Source organism: Varroa jacobsoni, unplaced genomic scaffold (genome assembly GCF_002532875.2).
Source record: "Varroa jacobsoni isolate VJ856 unplaced genomic scaffold, vjacob_1.0 scaffold_724, whole genome shotgun sequence".
NCBI lineage: Eukaryota > Metazoa > Arthropoda > Arachnida > Mesostigmata > Varroidae > Varroa > Varroa jacobsoni.
Window position 1 is genome coordinate 271,174 of NW_019213626.1, and position 26,874 is coordinate 298,047.

General features: G+C 38.6%; 2 protein-coding genes across 3 annotated transcripts in view; one reads left to right on the forward strand and one right to left on the reverse strand.

Annotated features, from left to right (window-relative positions):
* The window catches only part of Cht7 (chitinase 7), a 107,347-nt gene that overhangs the window by 76,004 nt on the left and 4,469 nt on the right, over window positions 1-26,874 (reverse strand). The window lies entirely within an intron of this gene.
* The window catches only part of LOC111263004 (solute carrier family 25 member 35), a 62,690-nt gene continuing 59,577 nt past the window's right edge, over window positions 23,762-26,874 (forward strand). The window contains exon 1 of the mRNA XM_022837687.2: window positions 23,762-23,949. The gene's annotated coding sequence lies outside the window, so the exon portion shown is untranslated. The remainder of the gene's footprint in view (window positions 23,950-26,874) is intronic.

Below are 26,874 nucleotides of genomic sequence, written 5' to 3' on the forward strand. Positions count from 1 at the left end.
GTTCTGTCAAGGAACTCATTAAGAATTTTTTTCTGGATCTTTGGCATATTGCCCGTTCAGCGACGTTTTTGCTCGTTTTCCCAAATAGTTTCCATGTCCGAGTTCGCTGATACGATCCTGAATTCTATATAAGGCGAACGTATTCCCTTGCATATTTTTTACTTCAATTGATTGATTTTGCCAGAGATGATAGTATACGATCGTTGCTGCAGTGTTACAGAATCGTGCTTGAACAAATATTAATTTTAAAGCGCTGGTCAGATACTTAAGTTTCCCCAATAATTTAAAAACGGTTCAGTTAAAAACTGCTGCGACAAGATGGATAACGTGATTGAAGCACGAAAAATGCTGTGATTACACACAGCATTTTTCATGAATCTCCTGAACCTCAAATTTCTAGGGTTTTTCTTATGGCATCATGATTAATTTTACCAATACTCGTCTAATAACCCCCGCCTTTCCTTTTTCCCGCCTTTTACTTTTCCCGCCAACTACGTTCCAAATTATGTGAGATTAGGAGGGACCGATAGCGGCGTATTCTTGGCGTACTATCTTCAGTTGATGAATAGAACGCAAGAAAGTATGTACTGTTAAACAACAATGTGAATGCTTAACAATTCTGTTATGGCTCTGTTCGCCCGAAATAATACACATATTCTTTTGCCTCCTCTAACTCTCGCCCGGTATTTCGAAGTAGTCGTCGTTGTAGTTTGAAATGTTTAACTTGTTCGCTTCCAAGTACGTCAGCAAAATCTAGCCGGCCAAAGAATCGACACTAACACCAAGGACTTCACCGTCCCGCCTCGTCCGTTCACTTCCTTTTACCGAAGCAGCAACGCACGGTAGAAATAGAACTAAAAAAGGGATTGGCTGCCAAAAGCAGCCAGCTAACAGGAAAGATGCCGCCGAACACGAGTGGCGACGCAACCGAGACAGAATGGACTGTCCACTTGCTGGCCGCCCGCAGGACGTCCAATGAGAGTGCAATAAATGATTCTACACGTACTATATACTCCTGTACGTCCAACCCTGATTTCTGTGTGCATTTCTAGATATACAAGCGACGTTCAGCGCGACGGTGTTAGATGAAAGCGATCAATATTTGGCATACATTTCGTAGATGGTCGATCTGTAAAGCGGAGATCTATATGTACAAATATATATTCTCGACGAATCAGCCCAGTAGCAAATTGCATGCCGTACGCTGATTACAAGCCATAATGTAGTACAGTCGTGTTGGACGTTGCTTGTATATTATCTGCAGTTGTACACCGAAGTCAGGAACGTGCGTGCCGAAATCGTACGAATCTATCGTTTGCAATATTTTTTTCACGGAAAGAGAGGAAGGAAGCAAGTGCAGCTACTAGCGAGAAACCTTAGCGTTTTGTTTGGGAAAGAGTGCAAGCTTCGATGAATCACAATCACCATGTAAAACGCGTTTTTTTTTTATAAAAAATGAGAAGTAAATATTCTCATTTGCTCGCAAGTTTGACCACTCCCATTAACGGCAAGTTATCAAAAAATAAAACATATCGATGCATATCTTATGACACGAATCAACCTTGATTTTTTTTTTTTACCTAATCCACGCTGTATCCTATCCGAGTTTACTTCAGAAACTCAAATTTTTATAAGAATATATCCAATGTGAAAATAAGCTTTAATACAACAGTAAATGAGTAACATTGGATCAAGTGGAGCTCCTCGAATATAATTGCCTACGAGAAAAATAAATTCAAAACGATCCGTCTCCGAATTACTATTAGATCTGAAGGCACATTCGTCTGAAGAGAGACTCCTCCTTAAAAACGAGAATACTTCGTTATAGTGCATAGAGCAGAACTTTTCAATTGGACAACTATATATTCTACAAAATTATAATCAATAAGTCAATGTTAGCATAATTTCATTTACACCTTTTTGACTCATAATCCCAAAATTTTTCTGGTAAAATTTCGGATAACCATGAAGCAGCAACCATTCTATAAATGTTCGAGTTATAACATTCTCGACTATTCTCTTTACTCTGCACTGCAAATCCCAAAATATAGGTACCAATGGTAAAGACATAGCTGCAATTACCAGCCACATCATATATAAACCTGAACCCGTGATGGCTATATCAATTTATTAAGTTAAATAAAAAAGACACTAGTACTTACCTCTTCCGTTTTCCCTGTTTATTACTCACACAACCATACATCTAGTGGTACTTCGTTCATTTACATAAGCTTAATGTATAACCAGTAACTTTCCTATAAGGCTGTATTCATTTCCACCTTAAATCTGTTGTGAAAACTATTTAGGTAACATTCTGCAGTCTTCCAAACAGCCCAACACCTATTAGATAACCACGTCACCACTGCACTACCAGTACTAACTAAAATGTTCTCTCAAGGGGTCCGATTTTACGGCCTTCTTTCCTACTCATTTGCTCTCTGTTGTTTTCGTCTGCTAAGTATCATTTTGCCCTCGAGGTGCTATTAGATATTATTATCTCTATTTCGATTTTGCTTGCATTCGATAAACCATGTCGTAGGACACATATCTTTATAAACTGTATTTTGAAGACGATTTTTGAAATATACAAAGAGCGCACCTTTATGTTCCGTGCAGCTTACGCGTGTGCTAACTATGATCTTTTAGATCCTGCTAGTGCGTCTGCAGGATCGCTTAACGTATCGGACAAAAAGCTCGAGCCAATTATCTCGAGTTTTTTGTCAAGATACTGCTAATACACGTGATTACGTTGTGGTTTCACCATTGTTTAAAATATCCTTTACCATTTATTCTTTTGGTTACATTTATACGATATTTAAGTTAGAAAACATGTTCGGGTAGCGCGGCGTCCTGTGTGCGTCAGTTGTGGTCAACTGAGGAATACGGCAGATGAACCGATATAATATGTATATTTCTTGATATGGTAACAACAGCTAAGAAGTATGCTGCCACGCTGTTTCAAACGTTGTTCTGCGTTGGAGAAATTATTATCACAAATTACTAATAGATCATTAAGCAAAAATAAGGATTCTGAGGAAAGTGTCATTATGGTTAACACCTGTTTTTATAGTTGCCATGCTGTTTCAGAGGTCTATCGGAAAAATTGCAGACAAATCCAGTTAAACTCACCCCTAGGTTAGACCGCTAGTGGGCGCAGGTCTTAAAGAGAGGCATTTCCAAAAACATGTGCACATACAAATAATCACTAAAATCAAATTTCACAAAAAAACAAAGAGTCTATTCTTCGGACCTTATCATTAAGGATAATAAAAGCGAATAGTAAATAGGTAAAGGCATCCATACAGGATAGTAAAGTCTACGTTGTGTCTTGTTTGTCGAAAGCTACGTTAATCCATTGGACCGCTCGTCTAATACTCATTGGGACTGCGGAAGATCGGATCGAGCAGATACATGTTTAATCATTAGCTTTATATAATGGCCGACACAGCTCATATTATAAGCGATTAAATGCTTACTTTCCATTTATTTAGAGCGTTAAAGGTTCACTTTCGTTAGTGAGAGTTGTGATTAAATATGCAAAAAGTTACTTGGAAAATTTCATTAATGAAGTTTGGGTTGACTTTTACGATATCGGCGGTGGCTTGTTTCATCATTGATGTAAGATCAATGAGTACACACAACTGCTATCATGTAAGTTGCCGCTTGAAACTGAGGGTCCATGTAGACCAGCGACAGGAGTCGTTAGTTTCACTCTATGTCTTGCAACATGCAGAACCGCGACTCATGCCGTAAATGTTATTGTTGTGTTTTTGGCATACAAAAGCGAATATGAGCCTTTAGTACAATTCTGTTCCCGTTCAGCTTTATTGCCTTTCGGCTGCACAATGTAACAAACAATTTGTAAACAGCTTTTACAAAAACAGTTCTTCAAGCTACCTGCAATTCTACGAGTGAGCCAGTTACGTCTCAGACCTCCTACTAGCTATACACCTTAAGTTAATTAAGGACGCTCCTCTGCAGCCCCTATTGAAACTGTTATCGTCGACGTGTTGAAAGAAATAACTGAGTCTGCTTCTCTATCTAGTTCAATAACGTATCATTCCCATATAGAGATTCGGAAGCCTGTCTCATCCAGCAGTCGCTGGCGGTCTTCGAACGGACTACGTTTCTGTATTGTTTTATGGTATACTTGTATTAGACATTAACCGACACCTGGCACCCGATACAAGAAGACTCAAAAATGTGAATCACAATCTTAGATTATGTTGTTTAATTACTAATTATATACGCGTCGTGACAATAGAACGTTTCTTTTCCGGCTCAGCTCGATTCAAAAATGACTATAGCTTTCAAATTATGGCGCTACGCTTTCCTCTTTTGTCGTCACGAAAGACGTGCACAAATGACAGCAATACTTGATTTTAACGAACGCATAACACAACTAGTCGAATAAAAGAATATTTTAACAATCAACAAAGAACTTTGCGCATATGTGCAAATCAGTTCTTTTATCGGAGCTAGAAATAGCTGCTATTCAAGCATCCATATCTCCCCTAAAATCTTTAAAAACGCTTCAAGCATCTTGAAAGTGTCCAAAAAGTTAGGGTTAAAGTTTTCACAAGCGTTTAAGGGAAACAAAATAGTCTTGCGCTTATTGCTGCACTCCTCGTCCACATTTTCGTCCATCGGCAGCAACAGCAGAAAAAAATGGGTCGTGCATATGACCAAATCTAAATCTGAAATCTCGTAAACTAATTTTTTTTCTTTAATATTAAAGCAGATAATTTGGGAAATCAATACTTCTATGCCAAGCCAACTCAAACTTGTAGATATTCTCTATAATACGTAATGGATGTACAAAAATGATGCCCCTGCTAGATTTATTCCAATGCTTTAAAAGTCGGGGCTAAATGGCCGTATTGCATATACGATTACAAGTCTGCCTATGGCATAAGAACAGTATGTTTTAATTAAATGCTATGGTAGTAATACCCAAGATCGCAAGGCCCTTTTGCTATCCAATGAAAACGATCCTAGTTATAAGAATAATATGACCAAAGTCCAATATTCTTTACATGACACGAGCTGTATGCGGAGAAGCGTTAACTATATAGAATACTAAGTCTAGATCTCTTAATATGGCCTAGCCTCCTTCTGCCCTCTGTTGAGAAATAGTTGCTTTAAATAATCTATCTTCCTTTCATTAATCTTAGCTACAACGAGCGCTTCGTTCCGTGAGAGCAGCTCATACTAGATAGCTTGACTCACAACCTATTCTACTGTAAGATGCAGACTCCCATCCACATAAGCCGTTATCGCGGTTATCTCAGCTAATACAGATCGTCAGTTGAAAGTTCCCGATGTACATAAGCGACTTGTGAATAGTGTGTTCCATAGGCGTAGCAGTTTTATAGCCGGGAGCTTTCAAACGCGATTTACCCTACTGCCAACTTGCGTCGTCTTTTTTTTAACAGATAAAAAAAATATCGCAAGTTAAAAGTTCTGGTTTTGTTTTTCCGTTTTCTTCTAAACATATCCCTGTATCTGCAGCGAAAAAAAAAGCTCTGATAACCCCTAGTCATGCTCTCTTTCTAGACACGTACAGTCATATCGAAGGTTTATCACCACGAATCGTTTTAGCGCCGACGATCTCACTCAGACGAAAGTTTAAGCTGAATGGACTTTTGGATCTCATAAATATTCTATTCAAAGGAGAAAATAAACGGCTATTAAAAACGATGCTATGTTTTCATTTAACGTACTCTTTTCGAGACGAAACGCAGTACACAGCCGCATCCTCAGTGTATTTCTGTTTTGAAAATACCAACTTGTGTCCTGTGACACACAGCGGATACCATTCATTCTTGTTCGTTATTCGACTAAAAAACGCGCCATTTGCGCATAAAATAGTCACTAGATCTCTGCGAAAAAAGTCATCATTCGAGCGTATGAAGCTCTAGCACTTGTCTTCCCTTTCTCACATTGGAAACGAATTTCTGTTTTAAGCACGTTTTTCGAATGAAACAAACCTGAGAAAGAACAAGCCAGTTTCATTATGGCCTACAGACTAATAAAATAAATTAAGTACGTTTTAAATTATAGTGCATTCTTTTTCTACTGCTAATAAATTAGTTAAGCTAGATGACACCGTGCGCGTTTCAGAAAAAAAGACCAATTTTTCTAATAAGCTTTACTTTTTCATCGCACTCATAGCCTAAATAGAAGTCATATCTTTAAATGCTCCTGCTGTTCATGAAAAAGTGTAAATAAATTGCTCTTGTATCTTCCAAAAAATACTGCCCCCATAAATCTATCTGTCTGTCAACCATTCCATAAACATATTTAATGACACCCGTTTTTATTATTACAAAAATGGCTCATTTTTAGTTTTCTCCGGTTCGACCTTTCTAATTCAGTTTTACATGTTGCTGACGACTGAAAAAAGTTACTCCAATTCTCAATTAATTTCTATCTGAACGGACCCTTTAGAGGTATACCCTATACATGGAAAACGAAGCACTCCGAATTCCTTCAAATGACACAGCAGTTCGTGTATCTCACTAAGATCTATTTTTTTCGTTGAGTTCGTGGATAAAGATGCCGGCAGAGAGATAAGTACCGAAAAGATCATGCAACGAGTCTTCTTCGTAACGGCGTGTGAACACCTGTAGTTCTAAAGCTTCACATGGGTAGTTCAACTGAAATGCTTGAACTAGATTCCAGTGCTTGGACGATGAGAAAACTGACATATTTACTTATACGCTTTTGGTTTGAAGTCTAATTGGTATTAGTGTAGATGCTGGAAACAAGCAGGGAAACTACGATACGAGAGCTAAGACACTACCAAAGACGCTTAATAACGAGCAACTAGATTTTTAAAAATTTTAACTGGTGGAAAAAGGAGTATATACTTGGTGTAAATGCGAAGCAACAAGAGACCTAAATGCTTCGCATCATTATTTAAGGCTTTACGAGGCAGCTAGTTACGTGGAACAAAGGTAGATGCAAGGCACTTAACGGAAATTTAACAATAACGGTTACTTTGGAATGGTAAAGCAAAAAGCGACAAATCTCCTGTAATACGCCTACGGTTCGAAAATCATCGATTCGATTAATATTGGCAAGGCCAATGTTTTTCCTTATTGCCCATGCAAGATAAAAGGTTACGTAATCAGCTTTCAATGACTCGATCACGGACGCAAATTGGATTACGGATCGCTCGGTTAGAGCGGGAGATGGTTGTAATAGGCAGTCAGTGACGTGAATACGTTCTTAAGCTGTGACACCAGGATCGCTATGGATGGCTTTTACAACATAATACCTAGCAGGATCAGGCTGCACGCTCCTATAATAGCGGCCGCGCTTCTTAATCGCATCCTTTCTTTTGCATTATATTTGACAAGCTACACAAGACTGGTTCGTAGCATTTTTTAGACATTTCCTGTTTTCTGTTCGTAGAGCTTCGCGCCCCCCACATATTCGGTATGCAGTAAAATGTTTTTATTTCAACGAAATTCTAGTTTCTAGATGGGAGCGTAACGTTTGGTTTGAGCAATTGTGCGACACAGAGCCAATTGACTGTACTTCCGAATTTAAAGGAAGCGTTAAACCGTATGTTGTCAGTATTATCATTATATTTTCAGAATGGGTCAGAAAACAAACAGCTACGAAAATGTTAGCATGTGCTTAGATGGTATATTCTTTCGAGAAGTAAACACCAATATGCACATGTTTCTAGAATAAGAACTCACCTAACGATGAACACTTAAATACAATGAATTTCACTCCAGTGACATGACGAAGTCACAAATGAAGGACTTGTCTTCGACTAAGTAAAGCAAGTATTAATATTTTCAGTTGGGTCTTTTCTAAAATTTTGCTTGTTTACAGTACCGAAGCGGAATTGTTATAGTGGTCATATTAGACCTTTTTAAAAAAATGTAACTTTAAGAAGGACAAAGCCCCAACTAATTGTCGATATGTGCCTGGAAACGTTGCCAAGGCTTTCTTCTGCACTAAATTTCATATAAACCTTGAGCCACAAGCTTTCTGGTTGCCTGCCTCCCTAGTTTACTTTACAACAAGCAGTTTTTCACCTATCGCTCGGACGCCAGTAGATATATCGGTAGTCTAACAGAGTTAATTTGACTTGGCCTTTATGTTTGGAGCTTTACGTCTGGCGTCCCCATTAGAGTGCTGGCTTCAAGCACAAAATTAAGTGTATGTATGTCCAAGTTCGAACTGAGACCACAAGGTGTCCCTAAATTTAGCACGCGAATGCACTACCCACTAGGATAGCACGGGGACATTGGCGACAACTCCGTGTAAAACTAGCATGTTTCTTGAAGATGATCAAATTTTAATGTGACACGAATCCGTTTTGATTCACTGTATTTAACTACAGCACCTACCTCTGCTGTCAGCCTTTACGTACCTTTACGTAAGGTTCTAAAAAGATTTTTTTTTCTGAGAATTTCTGAGACTCTGTGATTTAACTAGCTTTTACTACTCTTCTTCGACTAAGTACTTCATATATCTCGAAATCATTTTCTGCATGATCATGGCTTTGGTCTCTTCGGTCCAGTATTTTGTACTTTCCACTTACAGAGCATGATGTCACCGCTAACTAATGAACCTTTACAAAGTTATCTACCTTTAAATTTTGGAATGGAGTTTTAGGAGTAGAAATAGAGATCAGAGACTTGCCAGAAATATTTGCACATTGAAGCCATAAAATTCAGGTTTAAGGTCACATGGCAAAAATGGGAAAATGTACGCTACTAATCGACTCACGGAATGATAGATTCCTTCATCCTGACTCTAGAATTTCTAGTATCTGAAGGATGTTACAATCAGGAAAACATGAATAAAGGTTCTTCAAATATTAAAAAACTGCCTGATTACCAGGCAGTACAGTGTCTATATCCTATTCCGTTTAAATGTGAGGTTCTCTAAACGAAAGGCCTCTTACCTTTGCGAAGTTAAAAAAAAAAGGTCGAATCAAAAGAAGCCTAATTACCTTTTACTCTGCTTGCTAACAATCTAACGATTTCGTCCTCACCTTCACTGACGGTTGTAGAAAGGAAATCTCTAGTCATAACGAAGCTTTTTTAATATGCATGTATTCTTCTTTTGGCAACATTATTTGTTGCTATCCATTTTCAGAACGCGTTGTGTTTACATATTTAGTTAGATTCGGATTTTGTTACTTATTTGAGCATTCCTAAAGGTTCCTAAGAGCCTTGTCCTCGGTGTACCAGTTGTTATGCCATAAATTTTAATTTGGAAACCCTGCTAGATGCAGATATAGTCCGCCTAGACGACAGTATTAAAACCACTGTTGTCACCGGTAGATTCCAATGATTACTAGTTGCCACTCGGCACCGACTCATTCATTCACACCTATGCCAGCGAGTAGAAACACGCATTGCGGATATAGAAAAAAACCGGCGCTATATCGGATGGCAGGGGAGTGGTAATAAGTAATATAGTCAATGATTTTAACCAGGCCACCTTATAGGGGACTGCATGGTATCATTTTGCTTCTGTTGTAAGGCTAAGGCGACGCCAAAGAGAGTTGTTCCGCCCCACAATTGGCTGATCACCACTAGAAGGATTGCGATATGCATCGGCAGTTGGGTCTTCCAACACGATAAACATGTCGAGCATAATGGAAGCTTTAAAGACTATGACACAAATACAATACTCAGCTAACTTAAACCTGCTTCGTAAATTACTAGACAACAGCAATGTTAAACGGCTGAGAAATGTCAGCTAGGACGACGCGTCTAAGCAAACAACGAAGCAACAACACTGAAAAGCTGAGTAGATAGAATACAGACGTAAGCAGCAAAGAAGAAGGTGATGATGATGAGCAGGAGCGGGAGGTCGATGGCGAACAGAGCGACAGTAACGAATATGTTTTTCCGTATCTTAAATCCGCTGCTTAGTTCATTAGACGTTACTTTGAACGACGCGTGTCTATGCCTGGGTTCGAATCAAAACTACTATACATCTATGTTTAGTAGGAAAACGCAAACCTCTATGCTATTATGGGAACAAGAATGAATTAAGCTCTTTTTGCGAGAAAAGAAAGCACAGAACAGGCACATGAATAGTGCCTAAGGATCTTTTAAATGCCAAAAAAAAAGCTAACAGCAGGATATCGTAAGCTTGCTTCTTGATACCATTAGCAGTACGTAGCATTTTCTTGCACGCGCTTGTTCTTCGTATGCAACTAAATAACGAGTTGTGTATGTTGTATGTGAGTGCATATAACATTCGTGTGCGCGATAAGTTCACCAAATTAGACGGATTACCTTCATTTCTTCCTCTGCGGCCAAATGTGTTTCCACAATTTTGGTTTAATATATGTGCTTCTGAATCGTGGCTTAACCCGTTGAAACAGCAGGCTGGCTATTTATATTGGGTTTTACTCATCTTAATAATATAGAACAATTCGTAATAATGGTAACGCAGCGTCGGCGCTAACTCTCGACTTGTGACCAAAATATCCAATTGGTGCGGCTTTGCGTAGGTGTTGTAGATGTTATAGGAAGGTCTTTAGTTTGGTGTGACTCAAAGCACGGAAATATCTGATCATTATTTAATTTTTAATTCGACAAATTTACGATGGCTTGGGCCGGTTAACAACACTCTCATGAAAGAAGAATTTTCAGGATACACAACTATGCAAGATTTACTTAGGCACTGATAACGAATTTTGAAATCGCGTACATGACGAAATAGACCTTCAGAAATATCTGTCAGGTTTTTCATCGGATTTTCGTTGCCCTTTACGGAAAAAAGTTTTTTCATGGAGGCCAACACCATCATCCCAAGTACGAACGAAATAACTGGTGGGGTGTCGAGTTAAAGAATATGCGTAAGCATTTTTTCCGTTGCTGACTCTTCTTCTGCTTTGATACTTTATATATATATATGTATATATACATATAATACTTCTGCTCGTTATATACTCAACAATTCCGATCGGAGCTATAAGATATTACTACAGGACTGAGGATTACTACAGAGGGCATCCAAGAGCATGCTCAGTGCATAATGGGGCCATTTCAGTCCCTCGTCGAGCCCTAAGAAAAGCAGGCTTGCATTGCAGGATGCCGGTTGTCATGTAAAACACCATATGCCATGTTGTTTCCCTTCGGCTGTTGGCTATCTGGTCTGCTGCATTACCAATATATAAACTCAGGATGTCTGTGCCTCTTATGGATGAAGAGACGTGCTAGATGTGTTGTGTGGCAGTCGTTACTGCCGCCGCCATTACTACGTAAGCGCTGCTTTATGCATACAAGTCGGTTTTTTTTTTCACACAGTTACGGTCGCTACCACCCCCGCACCAAGCCGGATAAGAAATAAAAACTGTTAATATTTTTTGCCGTTAGCGCGAACTGAACAAACATTAGCCCTAGGGGGTGATTAAGATAAGGCGTAACCGACTAAACCATCCTGCCTGCCATTGTGCTCTTATGTGTAAGCGTTGCAACAGGTTTGCTCGCACACGTTTGCTGTCAAAATCTGACACAGATAAATAACAGAATTTCTGTTATTTTAAATCTACATATCGACGAACGATTAAAAAAAAAGCTATGGCTTCTCAAGAAAATTAATAGGTTGAAAGGTTACCCAGTGGCCCTTTTAAATTGATACAGCATGTCTCTAGGCGAAACCAATTTTATCTATCGGGAAGCTTCTCTTCAACTAATGTAAATATACAAATAGAAAGGATATAGCAGATGTGTTGTCAGGGCATTTCTGAAACAACTCTAAGTTCACAGGAGCCCAATGAGCTTTCTGCCTTGTCAATCGTGCACGTTCTTTATTTGCTTAATTGATTTGGTAATTTTAGCGAAAATACCGCGCAAGATTAGAGGATACGGAATGCCAAATGATGCTTCCAATGAAATCCTGTCAAAGGTAACACAGCTTGTAATAACTGTACTTTTAGCTATATGACGTGTTGGAACGAGAATTTCTTTGCTTTAAAAAACCCCCCTTTCCTAATTCTTGCCACTTTCTATTTATTTTTGATATATCAAAAACACTCGTCCTGCTCTATCAGCATGCTATAACGGTACTATATTGCGAGTGCAATTTCAAGTCGAATTAACTTTTCAAAAATTGCTGGCTCAAGTGCATTTCCGGCACTTTCTGTCCTATGCACGTTTAGAGACCAAAATTCTGTTGAAACAGCCCGGGGCATCTTCTTTGTGCACGGTAATGGCGCTATTGCTGAAAAGACCCCTCAAGAGTGGTCTGCCAAATGTAAAAACAGTATCCGAGGGCCTAAACGGGCCTTAGGGTGTGAATTTAGTGACAACCATTTGAAGCCACTTTTGAGCTTAAGACTAGGAAATTGGCTGAAAAAACTGGTCGTAGTAACATAACCGTCGTAAGCCACCTCAGGTATCTTTGATTCACATAGAAATTTTTAGCTTGGGTGCCTTACGAACTTTCTGAATCCAATAGCAAGTGATGGCCTGATGCTATGTCTCAACATATCTCTCAGGTATCAAGCGTGACGCGGCCACAATAACCAATCTTTGTACAGAGTTGCAATCGCTGATGAGGAATGGTGTCTGTACGTTAATATGAACCAGAGATCGGAATGGTGGCTTCAGAAGAGAAACCAAAGCCCAAAATTCAACCAGATCAACAAGAAAACATGTGCTTTATGCGGTGGGATTGCGAGGACCTGATTCACTGGGAATAATTTCCCAGAAACTAGATAATTGATCGGCACGTTTATTGGCCCAGTTGCATCTAGTTAATCAGGCTATTCTAGAAAAAGCACCAGAGAAACGAGGTCAGGGCATTCTGCCATACAACAATGCTGAGCCGAGTGCGGCAAAAACAGTTAAATCTGCCTTCCGGAGCTCTGAAGTGAAAGTCTTTGTTGCATACTCCATATTTTCAGGATTTTGCACCAACAGATTTTCACCTTTTCCGTTCACAGGCAAAGGAAACTAAGAACCACACATCCGATTTTGAACGGACTCTCAAAACCTGACTCGACGTATTTTTTAACATTGAACCTAACAATTTCTAGCGAGAAGGAATAAGTAAATTGGTTGACGGACGGCAGGAGGTTGAATACAATGACGGGGGACACATGATGTAACGAAAGTAAAAAGCGTGGTACTCAATAATTCAGCAAAAAACCTTATTTTCAACCTAATATTTAATCCTTTGATTTTCAAGAAATTTTTTTGGGCCATTTCAGGCTATTGAATCTTAGGTAATTCGTCTGCGTAAGGGAAGAGGCAATATCGTAATCCAAGTAATTGTCAACCCGTAGTTCTCGTAAGCTTTACACGAAGGTTTTCAAACAATCTATTAGTAATTCTGCTTACGTAGAGGATCTTGGCCGTCTTGGAAGAATCCAGTTTGCGAGACGGCCAGATGAATTCTGTCAATTCTCTTCTACTGAGCCAGCTTTATGCGGTATGACGAAGTTCATTCGCCGTACATCCCACGATGAACACACCGTCGTCGGCGTCCTCTTCGAAGTTTGTAGAACCCTTGATTCGTCGCAGGATAATATACCTTTAACAAATCTCACCTTTGGGATAGAATAGTGCTGTAAAGGCACAAATAGAAAACATCTTTTCTTGCAGAGTTACAACGCCGGGCAGATTTTTCTTTCGGCTCTGTGCTAAGATGTTTTTGCTTTATTATATATATATATATATATATTACTATTCTTTTATTCTCCATTTACAATGACTCTTTCGTTATAAAGCAACCTTGTTTGCATATGGCACATTTTTTTTTTTTTTCTCCCAGGTGAACAGAGGCCCGAAAATGGAACCCGTTACCAGAATTAACAATAGCTTAGATGATGCGATCAAAATATTTTCTTCGCTTAACTGGTGTCCCCATTTATGACGGAGAAATTGCTCTGGCGAAATCACCCCTGATCCTCTTTTCGTCAGCATTCGTTCGGTTTTAGAAAGAAATAAAATGGATAGGAATAGTGACTCAAGTTCCGTGTAAAGCAAACGTGACAGTTGCACGCCTTTCCCGTCTTCGCAGTATTCTTATGTGTGCCGATCGCGCTCTTATTGGACCTTTGTGATGTTGCTGTATTGCAGTCTAAGGTCAGAGAGAAAAAGACCAATAAGAAGCTCTAAAGCATTCAATATGATGCAATTCGAGCGCTTAGTGTTTGTTCGCCAAGGTTTCATTCCAACACAAAACACCCATATTTTATTTAAGTACCGAGTAATTACCAGCGTCTTGAGATGATCATTCATATATACGTATACTGTATATAAGGCGTTACGCAAAAGTAGTGATACGCATAATTAACAGAACCTAAGCTATCAGGGACAACGTGAGCTAACTTCTTGTGAATATTCTTTTGTATTGGATTATATGGTGTCATTTTTTTTTTTACACTGAAGCGAACGTAGAGGTGGCTTGTTCATGCCACCAATAAAAACAGATTGTTTAACAACGTGATGATTATTATTATTGCTGTGTTACCACATTGCGGAATTTGGCAAATGTATACAGACGTACAAATCAAACAAAACGATACCACCCAAAGTTGTCAGTCTAATTAACCTTGCTGTAAATATAATTTGCTTTATTCAACATAAAATGTCAAACAACAAAATGGCATAAAGTGAAGCTCGCAACCGACTTAGCTAAACTGCGTGCATCAGGCCCACTTGTAGTATTGCAGTAGCGTGTTGCGCAGTCAAACCTGCTTGACCTACAATTAGTCCACACCGTGCCGTGCGATTCAGCCCACACAAAGTTGGATAAAAGCCGCTGCTCGTAGGTCACACCAAGCAAAGCGAACTTCCCAACTCGCCGACAGAGCTAAACACACACGTCCATTAAGCGCGATTCTCTAGAGCTTTTAGATCGTGTCATTGAACTCCCACTAGAAGGTCGCATCTCCGACGTTGCGAGCGACCCACGATTTGCCCAGTTGTAGCCTGCGCCCTCGTCTACGTTAACAATGACAACCCCTATCTTTACACAGCGAGTTTCAAGACACGGACTTGCCTTTTGGACCTCAACTACAGCTTTAAAAGGCCCCCGGCTACCCATGCTTGTTAAGCGTACCCCCCGAATCGCGACCAATCGCTATTCGACCAAAAGCCCAGCTGCACTCGGGACTAGGACACGTCGATGTGGATGGGACCGGGACATATCCACCAGACAGCCAAGAAGATGACACGGACTGGCGAATGACAGCCTCGGAGGGCCCCTGGAGCCCCCGGCCCGACACATAAAAGAAGGCTAACAACGTCCGCCAATTTTGACGTTATGTGTAAGGTTTGTTGCCATTGCGCCGCCGTTCTCTTCAATGGCAACACAACAGCCATTTTCTATCGTGTGCACGGCTAAATAAAATCTCTCGACATATAACACTCCATGGAACTAAACCACTTCCACTGCTGCTTGGGCGTTCGAAAGAAACAGTCGCCACCATAAAACATTGCTTCGAAGACATCTGGAACTTTGTCAAAAATGTTGTACTGTTGAAAGCACATAGGGCGCAGTGTATGACAGAGTAAGAGAACCTCTACTGTGTTCGAATCAACTAAGGTACTTTATGAGCTGCTATATATTAGAGCCTCATTGATACAGTAAACAATGTCCTATCGAACAGCAGTAAGCGCCAACATTTGAATTTTAAAAAGGCCTCTGATACATTGCTGAGTCACGTCACGATGTCATAATACAAATTCAGAATTAAAGGAACGCATCTTTTTCTTACTAATTCATGAAGACGCAGTGGCTTGAAATCGCGTCCAACCTCGCTGAGAGCCAGCTGTCCGAGAATCACCCAGATCTAATCGAAAAAGTTTTCTAAGTTATGAAGAAATGATCTACGATATGCCACATACACGCATTGGGGTCGTCATTATGCATCTAGTAAGATGCTCCTTTATATGAACATATCCTGTTGACTTGAAGGACGCACGAATTCTTCGTCGCACACGTACGATACGTTCGTTCAGGCTGAAATACACAATTTGGAGGGAGACCTTTACGGATTAGTGGTTATTAGAAATGGGCGGCTTTGTCGGCTACAAAGAAACCCAACTAGTAAGTCGCATAGTACAGTTTTCACTTTTTAAGGATATTTGACTCCAAAGTAACATTAGGATATGTTCCTCGGTCACATAAATTAAGCGCATCACCAAATATACGCTCAAAGGAGATGACAAAGTCATCACTAAAGCAGACGAGGTGGAGCCATACCGCAGTGGAAGATACAAAGGCCCCTGCCAGGCAGTCGTGAGGATCTTTGGTTTCTCCAATTACGCGCTCTGCATTCGTATTGAACGTCTATATCTACATTCATCTGAAGATTACCAGGTACGCGACGAGCTGCTCAGCCGCCCAATTAACATTGTTAATGTCCTCCATATGTCTTTACCAGCACGACGAATTCGCCTGTTTTCAAACACACCCAAATCGTTCATCTAGACTATTTACACAAAAGTCAAAAGGAGCAAAGATGATACTATTCCGTACCATCCATAGTACTACCAAGCAACCTCATGTTGAGGCGAAGTCTGCTAACTGCACCTACTCCTTTACGTTCACGAGTCAACTTCCTTTGAAACGCTAAGAACACACGACGGCACCCTTTACACTAGTTAACAATCGTACATAAAGAAGGACTTGTTTATGGGTGCTCAACATTGACTGCAGACTACTGCTAGTCGAAGCTGTTGTCTTACCCTTTCAATTATTGGGGAAGCCACGAACCCAAAAGATCTGTGAAACCTGTAAAATGTAATGGTTGAAGGCTATCACCAAGCGGCTCACTTGTTGCTTTGCACCACGAAAACCGCTAAGCCTGCAGTAGTTTCTTGTACAGTCATATTTCGCCATGACGGTTCACAAGATCCAAAATCAAACGACGACGTTCTAGCTTCGTTTGAAGACGCTCCTAACTGAAAGTCGTGCCATTCAGAACATCGTCAGACGTCAGTGTCTTACAATGACTTACCCTATGCTCCTATACAAAGCACACTACTAACGTATCTCTATATTGGTAACAAGGTCAAACGTTTCCCAACGTCACACACGTGCGATCTTGACGAGAGTCCCCCACCTCCAATAACTAGACACAGCCTCGAAGCTTTTTTTTTGTTGTTGTTTAGGATTTTTTATTTACTTATTTGTAAATTTATTTACATTATAATAATAAAGTTACAGCTTGTCGTTAAGAGCATTGGGCTCAGGTGCATCCGGAATCTTGCACACGTAAGTTCATATGCGTTCCCCTGACAGTGCCACAGATCAAATACTAATCAGTACGCACCTTTTAATTTCATTAATCTAGATATAGGCCTCATACACAAACGTATACTACTGAAACTCTATGCCTGGCTGTTTATTGTTTCGTTTTCTCTATTCAACTGAAAACGATTCTGTAGAGTACTCGAACCGGGTCAATCTCTGTGTTAGAAAAGTTTCATTATCGATAGATCTGCGCGTAGGTTGCTTGGATAAATACTTTCTTTCTGAAGGAGAGTTTCTTTTTATATTTATAGAGCGTAATATAAATCTGATGAATTATTATTATTTGGGTTATTCACTGCAATTTTATGGCAAATCGGTGATTTTTGCACAAATAGTTCGCAACTGATAAAATATAAATTATTTTACTTCACGTTTTTAAATATGCAAATAATTTTTTCGAAAGCTGTTTTTTTTTCGTAGAATGTGCAATGCTATTTTGACAGATATTGCAGGGATTTTTACACATGCCCATAAGGAAGCTGTAGTGGCTAAAATAGGCTATATAGAAGTACGATTTTTATCTAAATTTTTTATTCACACGAAGTGGCAGCCAAATGTTTGCATAAAGGTTTATGTAAGGAGGGGTCGCTTTTAATACCAGCCAAAAGCTCTCGACAAACTGATCCAAATGCTATGCATGTTTTTATACCCAAATCTTAGTTCTCAAGCAAAGAATTCCCTTTCGAAAGAATCTTGAACCGGTTTCCGAGTAATTCTCTAATAAGTATCAATTGGAAAACTGAAACAGCTGATATGACGAACATTTTAGTAAAATTTTATCGAAAATATTTTTAGAGGTTTTTTTTGAGAAAATAGTAAAATATTGGAAATATTTTTGTCTACGTAGCGTACCACTTAATCTAGTCGATAGATTTCAACGGCTCTATTATTTCGCAGCACAATTTAGTATTTCATCGTGAAAAAGGCAAAAAATTGAATGTGGTACATCTTTCGCTTATGTAATAACACTGAAATTACCTTTTTTTATGAAGGATTAACTCGTCCTTGATTTCAATCAAGAGCTCTCAACAATTTGAATCGAAATGCATTACATGTTCACATACCCAAATTTCAGTTTTCGGGTCACAAATGCCGTTTGAAGGATGAACATTTTACATAACGTTCTATGTGAAAAGAGTTTTCTCAACACCAATTGCTAACTTCAAGGGACTGAATAAACATGCGATACATATCTCTGAATCTATAAGTATTTTTCAATTATTTTTCAGTGAAAATGGCGAAAACCCTAGTAGTTGTATTGGTTTACCTATGTAACTTTATGTTTTGCCCAAGGCGATAATTCGACGAATTCCGTACACTTTTTAGTTGCCTGTCTATGAAATAGCAGGGTTTAGCATATCCCGTCCAATCCCCAATGATAATGTTGCACCTCCGCTTCTATGCTGCTTGGGCAATAAAAATATATTGGAGTCGCGACCTTTACTTTGAAACCTTTTGCGATGGAGAAACTAAGAGCGACTTTTCCACTTCGGCTGTATGTGCCTCTGAAAATTACAAGAACGTTTACTACACCCGAAATTTGATATTGCTGGGTACCTCGATATCTTAATGATCTCCACGCCATTGCTAACTTGGTGACTACAGTAGTTAAGCCGGTACTTTACGACCGCAGCCCCTTATGTCCCTGTGAGCATGTAAACGTCAACACTAAACTCCAACAACTTACCACCCAACGGTTGCTTAATTTATCTATCAGATAAATAATAACACCCTTTGGGATACTTCCTGCCCGATCGAACTCCTGGCGATTACGATAAGAGTGGTAGGCTGTTTGCCTAGATTGAATTTGTATTATAACACTATGATTATCTGCAATTCGAAGACGCGTAACGAGCTTCTGGTGACAAACGTTGATTAGTTTGTTACACAACTTAATTTATTTTCAAAAAGTTTCTAATACACATCGATTGAAAAATTAAAGTGACTAACGAAGAAGTTTTTTTCGTGTTAAAAAATAGTTAGAGGCAAATGTCAGTATGTCAAAAAATTCTTGCTGGAAGCCCAGAAACAGAGTTAGTACCAAAACCAATAAATATTTTAGATCTTATTTTATGTAACTAATTATTATTAAACAAAAAAAGCTTCCTGTAACGTGCCAAGCGCAAAATAAGCAGGCTAACGAAATGCTGGCAAACACAACGCCTATTACTGGTTGGCCAAAGGCCGCTTCATTCACGTACGTTTCTTAGAGGTCCGCCGACAACCGACATTACCCACGTATGTTTCGAAGACAAGTCAATCAACCAATACTAAAAAAATCGCATAATCGTGTTGTATAAATTTACCAAAAGGCGATATATCACAGACGATTCAAATCTAGATTTGGCTGAGCCCCTAGCAATATATATATAAGAACAAACAGGGTGATTGAGACAGGATAACTGTTAATGTGTAACAAAACAGACGTGAGGCGAAACCCGCGGATTCGGCTAGTATATATACATATATGGGAAGTTTTGGAATTGTTATTTCAGTGGAAAAATAATCGGAGGTATACGAAGAGTTTTCAGAAGGTTGTTTACCTATAAAACGAATAGATAAAGAATGCTGATAATTAGTACATTTTTTTATTTCAATTTTTTTTTATGAAGTTTGTATGTTTTAGCAAAATAATAAAAATTAACACTGATTGATGCGTGTGAGTTACAGTTGGATGAGATGAAAGTCATAAGGTGGGAGAAAAATATGTTTACAGGTAGAAGAAACCCACGTTCGCGGTTTAAATAGTACCTGTTTCAACTGTTAGCACTTTTTTTCTTTTCCTGATGTTTTAATTGCGTTTTGCCGAAGTGTAGATCTACCTTCACTTCCCTTGTAACCTCTTGTTCCAAAGAGCGAAGCATATCCGTCTAAAACAAATTATGTGATTTGATTGGAACCTGAAACAGCTGTAGGAAACCTGCTTAAAGTTTTACCACTGATTAGCATTTATTATTACGTTTGCCCAAACGTCCCAAGAATAAACTAACTATGGCTGAAGTCTTTCTTTTTTTTTGAACTGTAGCTGACTTCGCATTAAGTCTTGCGCTCGCGCTCGTCATTTCGTTAGATGTGTCCACGTTTCACCACTCCACGATTACACAGCTTCCTTAGCAAGCCACCTTTCTTCTCTGAATGTACACGTTGACAACACCAACAGCAAATCGGGCTAGAACCTCCCTTCGTCTTCATTTATCATCGTAATTCTTGCGTTGGAAAAAGCGGATGTTGATGTTCCGCTTACTGTCTTAGTCTTCCTCGCCTCGGCGGCTTCTTGACGGACGCGTTGCTTTTCCGTGCACTAAACAAAAAATAAAAATCCTTTCGCTCTTCCCCTTTATCCTAGAAATAGCGAAGCTACTGTTTTTGCGATGCGTTGGGTATTTATCTGATTTTGTCCGCGTTCAAGAACAGGTCAAATTGCTGCGCGTGTCTCCCGTATACTTTAAATGAAATCAAGCACCATGATATAAAAATTTTTAGTAACATAATACGCTGCCCAGAGTGCTGGGCACCAGGACTATAAAAATCAAGTACAACCAAAATACGCTTATAGAAGCGAACGGAGTTATAAAAAGCTAGCGTTACTATAACATTCAAACAAAACATTAGAGGAGTAGCGGCTGAGGAGTAATGTATGTATTCTTCAAACGCTTGCTAAGACTGTGCACTCCTTATACCAATAGCATGATAAATACAATGCCCCTTGAATAGACCTGGTCCACAATGATAACTGTCAACAAAATCAATGTTTGCAGATTTTGTTTTCGTTTCCGCAGATAAGCTTAAACCTGCTCGTTTATATAAAATGGTACTTAACTTTCTTGTCGCACTAATCGCACCTAACGAGTTAGAGGGACAGTCAAACTGACAAGAATATTTGACTTAAGATATTTTCGTTCCTTTTAGTAGGACGGAGTACCATCAAGCTAAGAACATGTTTCTCATTTTACTTCTAGCTTCTCTGTAGATTAATATCTCTCAATAAAATGGCTGCCCGATTACTAAACCTTGCCTAAATTAATTTGTTTTTCGGCTGTTGTTAAGTTCAACATCCCGTAGATCGATTGTACTGCAGTCCAATACCGTCGAGTAATCGGAGTCACACGTAGGTAAGGCACGTTCACCAATCAATAAATGCCTTTACGCTAAGGTTGATGACATAGTTGCCCTAATAATGCCCAGCGGGCACTACTTTAAACAATACGAAGTACGATTTTTACACATGTTAATGCATCACAATTTTAAAGTAATAACAACATTCTAACAAAGATGGGTAAGTTGGTTTGGTACAGAAAAACTAGAAGTAAATTTAGAAGCCCAGTTACATTGGCTTGTTACTACATCAGAGTGTTTACTGTACTGTATTCAAAGGTGTAATGCTTTTTTTATACTTCAAATAGAACACCTTAGCTGTCTACATGTTACGATACACCTGCCAACATTGCCGCTGCACCCCGTCTTTGGAGTAACTCTATTTGAGGGCTAATGTAGCAAACGGTTGTACCGGTACCCGGCAGTTGAGCTTAAATTCTTTTTTACTTTTCATTGGCAGGGCGACACGTATCGGCGAAGCTAGGGAGGAGCAGACGAAATTCATATTAACAGACGATCGGATCGCCAATTTGACACACAGCAGAATGAACACGCACACGCAGGTTGGTAAGAAGCTCTAAGAACGATTTTCGTAGCGAGTGCACGAAGGTATAATTGCAGCACTTGCCAACGTCAGTTTCACTAGCCAATATCATTCTCTAATTACTCACATAGAAAAACAAACGGCATACAGAGGTATTTCATAATATTACTTCCAAGAATCACTGTTTGTGATAACTACTATTCGTAATAAGGCTCATCAACCGTATTAACGATTGAACTCGTGTCGACAGGACGACATTACAGATCAAAGATACAAAAATCGACAATCCTTTACGATGAGAAATTCTACGATGTAAACACATATCTTGAGCAGACATATCAGCCCCGTTCTTTAATTATAAGGAGCCTTAGCTTTGAGTGCGTTTATATGTCAATGCACTGGTGGAATCGATTCAAAAGCAAAGTAAATTGCTCCCATATTTATTTACCAAATGTAAAAATATTATGACGGCTATTATCGCCAATATAAAATAGCATCACTAATTGTAGTGGCGATAGTGACGGATGTTGCGTGTCAAGTATCTTGATGGCAGAACACCTAAAGAAAGAACGTACATCATGTAGAATAGACGTCTAACTAATTCGAGAATGACAATGCAGAACATAAAGCGTAGATATATTATATACTTAATCTGCAATAGTCAGCAGTTATCTATGCAGTCAATGTCGATAGTAATAATTTGTATCTAGTTGCCGGCGGCTCGCTCGACGCCAATCCAGTGGAGGGAGATTAAAAACGACGTAGCTCGCGTACCTGTGCCTGCGTGCTCGCTTGTTTGTCTTCAGTTTCAAATGGCTAACATCCAACTTCCGGTGTTAACAACGTTTACCCACAGATAATTTACCATAATAACGATAAAAGAAAATTATTACGACTATTGCAGTTTTTGTCTATTATGCAATAGTCCGAGTGTCTTATATTTAGCCAAAGTCTTTACCATAGATGGAGCCACATACAACGACACGAACTACTCTTTCTTTTTAATGTTCGACGCTGTTTGTAAAAAAGCCCTTCTCGTACCTTGGATTATTTTCACAGCTCAAACTCCTCTAGATCTTGCAGACTTTTAGAGTCAATGGAATTGCTTAAAGCTAGCATAATAAATATTTAATCGCGTGACGGTATGAGTGCTTCGCATGAATCAACGAGACTTCCGTCATTTTACGGAGATCTACCTCACAAATCTCCCTTTGTGAATTTTTCTTAAACAAAGCTTACCGTATGCGACCAACAGTTTTCCTGCACTTCTGAAGACAGAGCCCGTCGGCACAGCTACAAATATAAATTTTGTTGAATGGCTTCCTATCTTATAATTTGCTAAAGTTCATATTCGTTGAACCATCTTATGTATACCTATCTAAGGTTTTCCGTATCAGATCGAATTTTAATAGCGTTTCTAATACCATTTGAACTGCCACTGTTTATTTTTCAGTTTTCTTAATATCTTTAGTATCAGCTCACCCTGCGGTTACGCATAACCAGCGTAAATGTAATTGCGGTTTCTGTCCGTACGGAATTGACCCGAACTAGAGACAATATTTCCCATGGCGGACGTATTATAACCGATGACATTTCTGAGCCATTAGCCCACGACCCGATTTGTGCCCAAATAAGGTATGTACAGGTAGGCAAATAAAGTACAATTGTACTCAAACTGCGATGAGAATATAAAGGAAACCTCACTTTCTGTATCTAACTAATATAAAACCTTCAATTAATCAGTAAATTGTAATCAATTATGATACGGAAAAATTATTTATCAAAATGCTTGTTTACTCGACTTTCTTTCTTTTGGGTTGCAAATTGTTTTCTTTCTGGGGTGTTGTACTAGTTGGAGTTAGTTTTATAAACTCAGATAACTGACCTTTTGTGTCGCAGACGATTATATCGTCTGCTCGAAATCGTCAACTGTGTGTGAGGTATTAAATGATTAAAACACTCTATGAATTGTAATGGTGAAATATATTTGCGTGCATGTGGGTGTATGTAAATCATTCGCCGCAATTAATTTACTTCGAAAATATCCATCAGTAAGTACACCCCTTTGCTTTCAACTTTCTTTTGCATGTTATGTAAGTTGATAGAAATAGACAGATGGGCAACTCCTTTTCGACGATTGCACATTTTGTGAGCAGTCTTCTGATTCGAACCTACATTGTTTTTGCTGAGCGGAACTTTAGCCTCTTAAACACCACCTAGACCAAATATCTGTACCTGTAAATAACGGTAGGGTAGCCTGGAAGTTAGCGTTCCAACACATTTCACCGTGCTCCTATTCCGCTCATATTTGCAAAATTACAGGCAAGAACACCTGAAAATGCCTGTTTCAAGATAAGTTTTAAAATCCCAACCCTTCAGTTATTTAGACTCAAAGTTATCTTTTTTTGTACATGCTGGAAAGATCATTGGCAGCAAATCGGTAAATCCAGCTTGAAAACAGCAGATAAGTTATTGTTTAATATTAGCATAAATAGAAAACCATCTACTACACTTACATAATCATATACTCTGATATTAGGAAAGTACTGTATGGTATGAAATTACTGTAACTTGTTTCTCAGAATAAAAGTAAGTCCATCTGTAAATTGAATTTTCGAAGAAGTATTAACCGCTTTTAAGTCAAAATTGAAGCAAATAATTTTTATATTTAAAACTGTATTACTAAACTAAATATCAATGATCTTCTGCTATTTTTCTAATAATACCATAATCCCATGACGACATTACTTCTATGAGTTTTATGTCAAAAATTGTGACAAGTGATGTTTGCATTCCTCCATTGAAACTAAATGAATATCGTTAAAATATCTGTGCAGAGACTGAAACAAATGATAGGCTGGTGCAAGGTTTGGGCTATACGGCACATGCATTAAAGTTCCGGACTTGTTCAAGTTCTTTTAATTTTTGAATAATAGCTAAAGATTATGTGGTGTAGCACTGTCGTGTTAGAAGATGATGCCTCTTCTATTTGCTAGTTCTGGTGGATTTTTTAATGGCTTATTATCATATTGGCAGTTGTTGAAAATAGAAAATCAATCATTTGGGCAACTTATAACGAACGATACCTTTCTAACCCCACCAAGCATATGGCATCATCTTCTTGGATGTCAATCTGAGTTTTATCACAGATTTTGAGCGGCACTTTTTTTTTTATTTGCACATTATTGTCGCATGTGATTTGCTTTTCATCTTCTTTTCATTAAGCGCTTTAAAAATTACTAGGTTTTACTGCATTTTTGTAGATTCGCAAATGGAAATACGGTCTAGTAGACTCTCTTGCTACGTTCCATGTGGGACTTGATCATTGAGTTGCAGCCAGCTCTTTTTAAATAGCTTAAGACCTTTTGATAATGGGTGTTTAGTTCCTTGGCGATATCAAAGCTACTGACGTGTCGGTGACGTGGTCAATAATTTCATGAAGACTTTCCGTAACTGGTCGACTACTATGAGGAGCATATTTTATAATGAAATTTCCAAAATGAGAGCGACAAAGCCGTTCCCTCCAATAATGCATGTTGACCATAAACAACACAGCTCTTTTGTGGACATAGGCAGAATTTGTGTCCTCATAATACACTGAAGAATATAGCAATTTTTTATAGAATTGTCTCATCTACAAATCGCTCTAAATAAAGTCATTTCAACAATTTTAGCGCATCTACTTCAGTTAAATCTCAGCTTGAAACGACGCCGATGTCGACCCCGCAGGTCCCGAGATAAGTCGTTGCTTAAATAAAGAAACGGTTCACATTTTTTTGACAACTCAATAGAAATAATGTCGAATGTCAACTAGTTATTGGATGAAAACGTAATAGCTATTTTTCCAAAAAGTTTTAACACAGTTTTTTACGCAAGACAAGTTGAACACTTTTCTCTACACAACATAGTCTTCACAGAAATTTATATCCGTACATTTGATGATAGATACATCAGCACAAACGGTGCTACTGGCCTTCGCGGCGTTTCTAAGTGATTGTAAGGCGTTGTCTTTAAATGCGGAAAACGAAAAGGAGCTTACTGCTACCGAATTTAATAGCTTTTTCTACAATACAGTTTAAACACTTTTTGACTTATCAATACTTCTTTAACAATCCATTATATTCTAGGCAGATCGTTAGATGCCTTGCTAATTTTGTATGCGCTTTTCTTGTTCGATTATTATAAAGCGTACGTTATTCCCGTTCATTCTATGCCGCAACGGATATTTGTGTACGTAGCGGATTGACACAGTTGATAGAACGACCGTTTTAGAATCCTCCTTATTCCACTCTAATTTCTGTACCGTAGTGTACACCTTAATATGTTGCTTTCAGATATAAATGTAGTAATAACTTTAGAATCTGTTCTTTCTGAAACAATACGTCGCATTAATAAACCAAAAGTTAAAAACAAAAAGCATTAAAGCGGCTTTCATAACAAACAAATACATTTATATATATATATATACACGGTTGGGCATTTAAATGAGGACAAGGTTTGACAGATAATTTGTTGTAACACGTATGCGTTCATTTACCACTTTTAATTAATTTTTTTTTTTTTTGTAAGAACAAAATAACGATACGTTATGGTGGAACACAATGCGTCGCAATTTGGGTAAAAAGGCGCTATTATCCAATCCGTGTGGGGATCAACCCACTTTAAGATCAAAAGTTTAATTGAAATCAACAGTTTACTTTATTGGCAGCTTTCATGTGACTTCTGAAAAATCCGATGAAAATTTCTATGAGGCACACCAGAAGCTTTTCGGTAGGTTGAAATGCTCAAAAACGGCTTGAAAACTGATTTTCATACAGGAATTGACGGCCATATTCCAGAGGAAGGTACCAATTTTTGATTGGATTATCCAGATAAGCTCCAACAATTTTTTCTACGCCGTTTTGAGCCCTTGCATCTTTGGAGTTCCTGACCTATTTTCAGTTTAAAACAAAACACCACTAATTTTTTTCAGTATG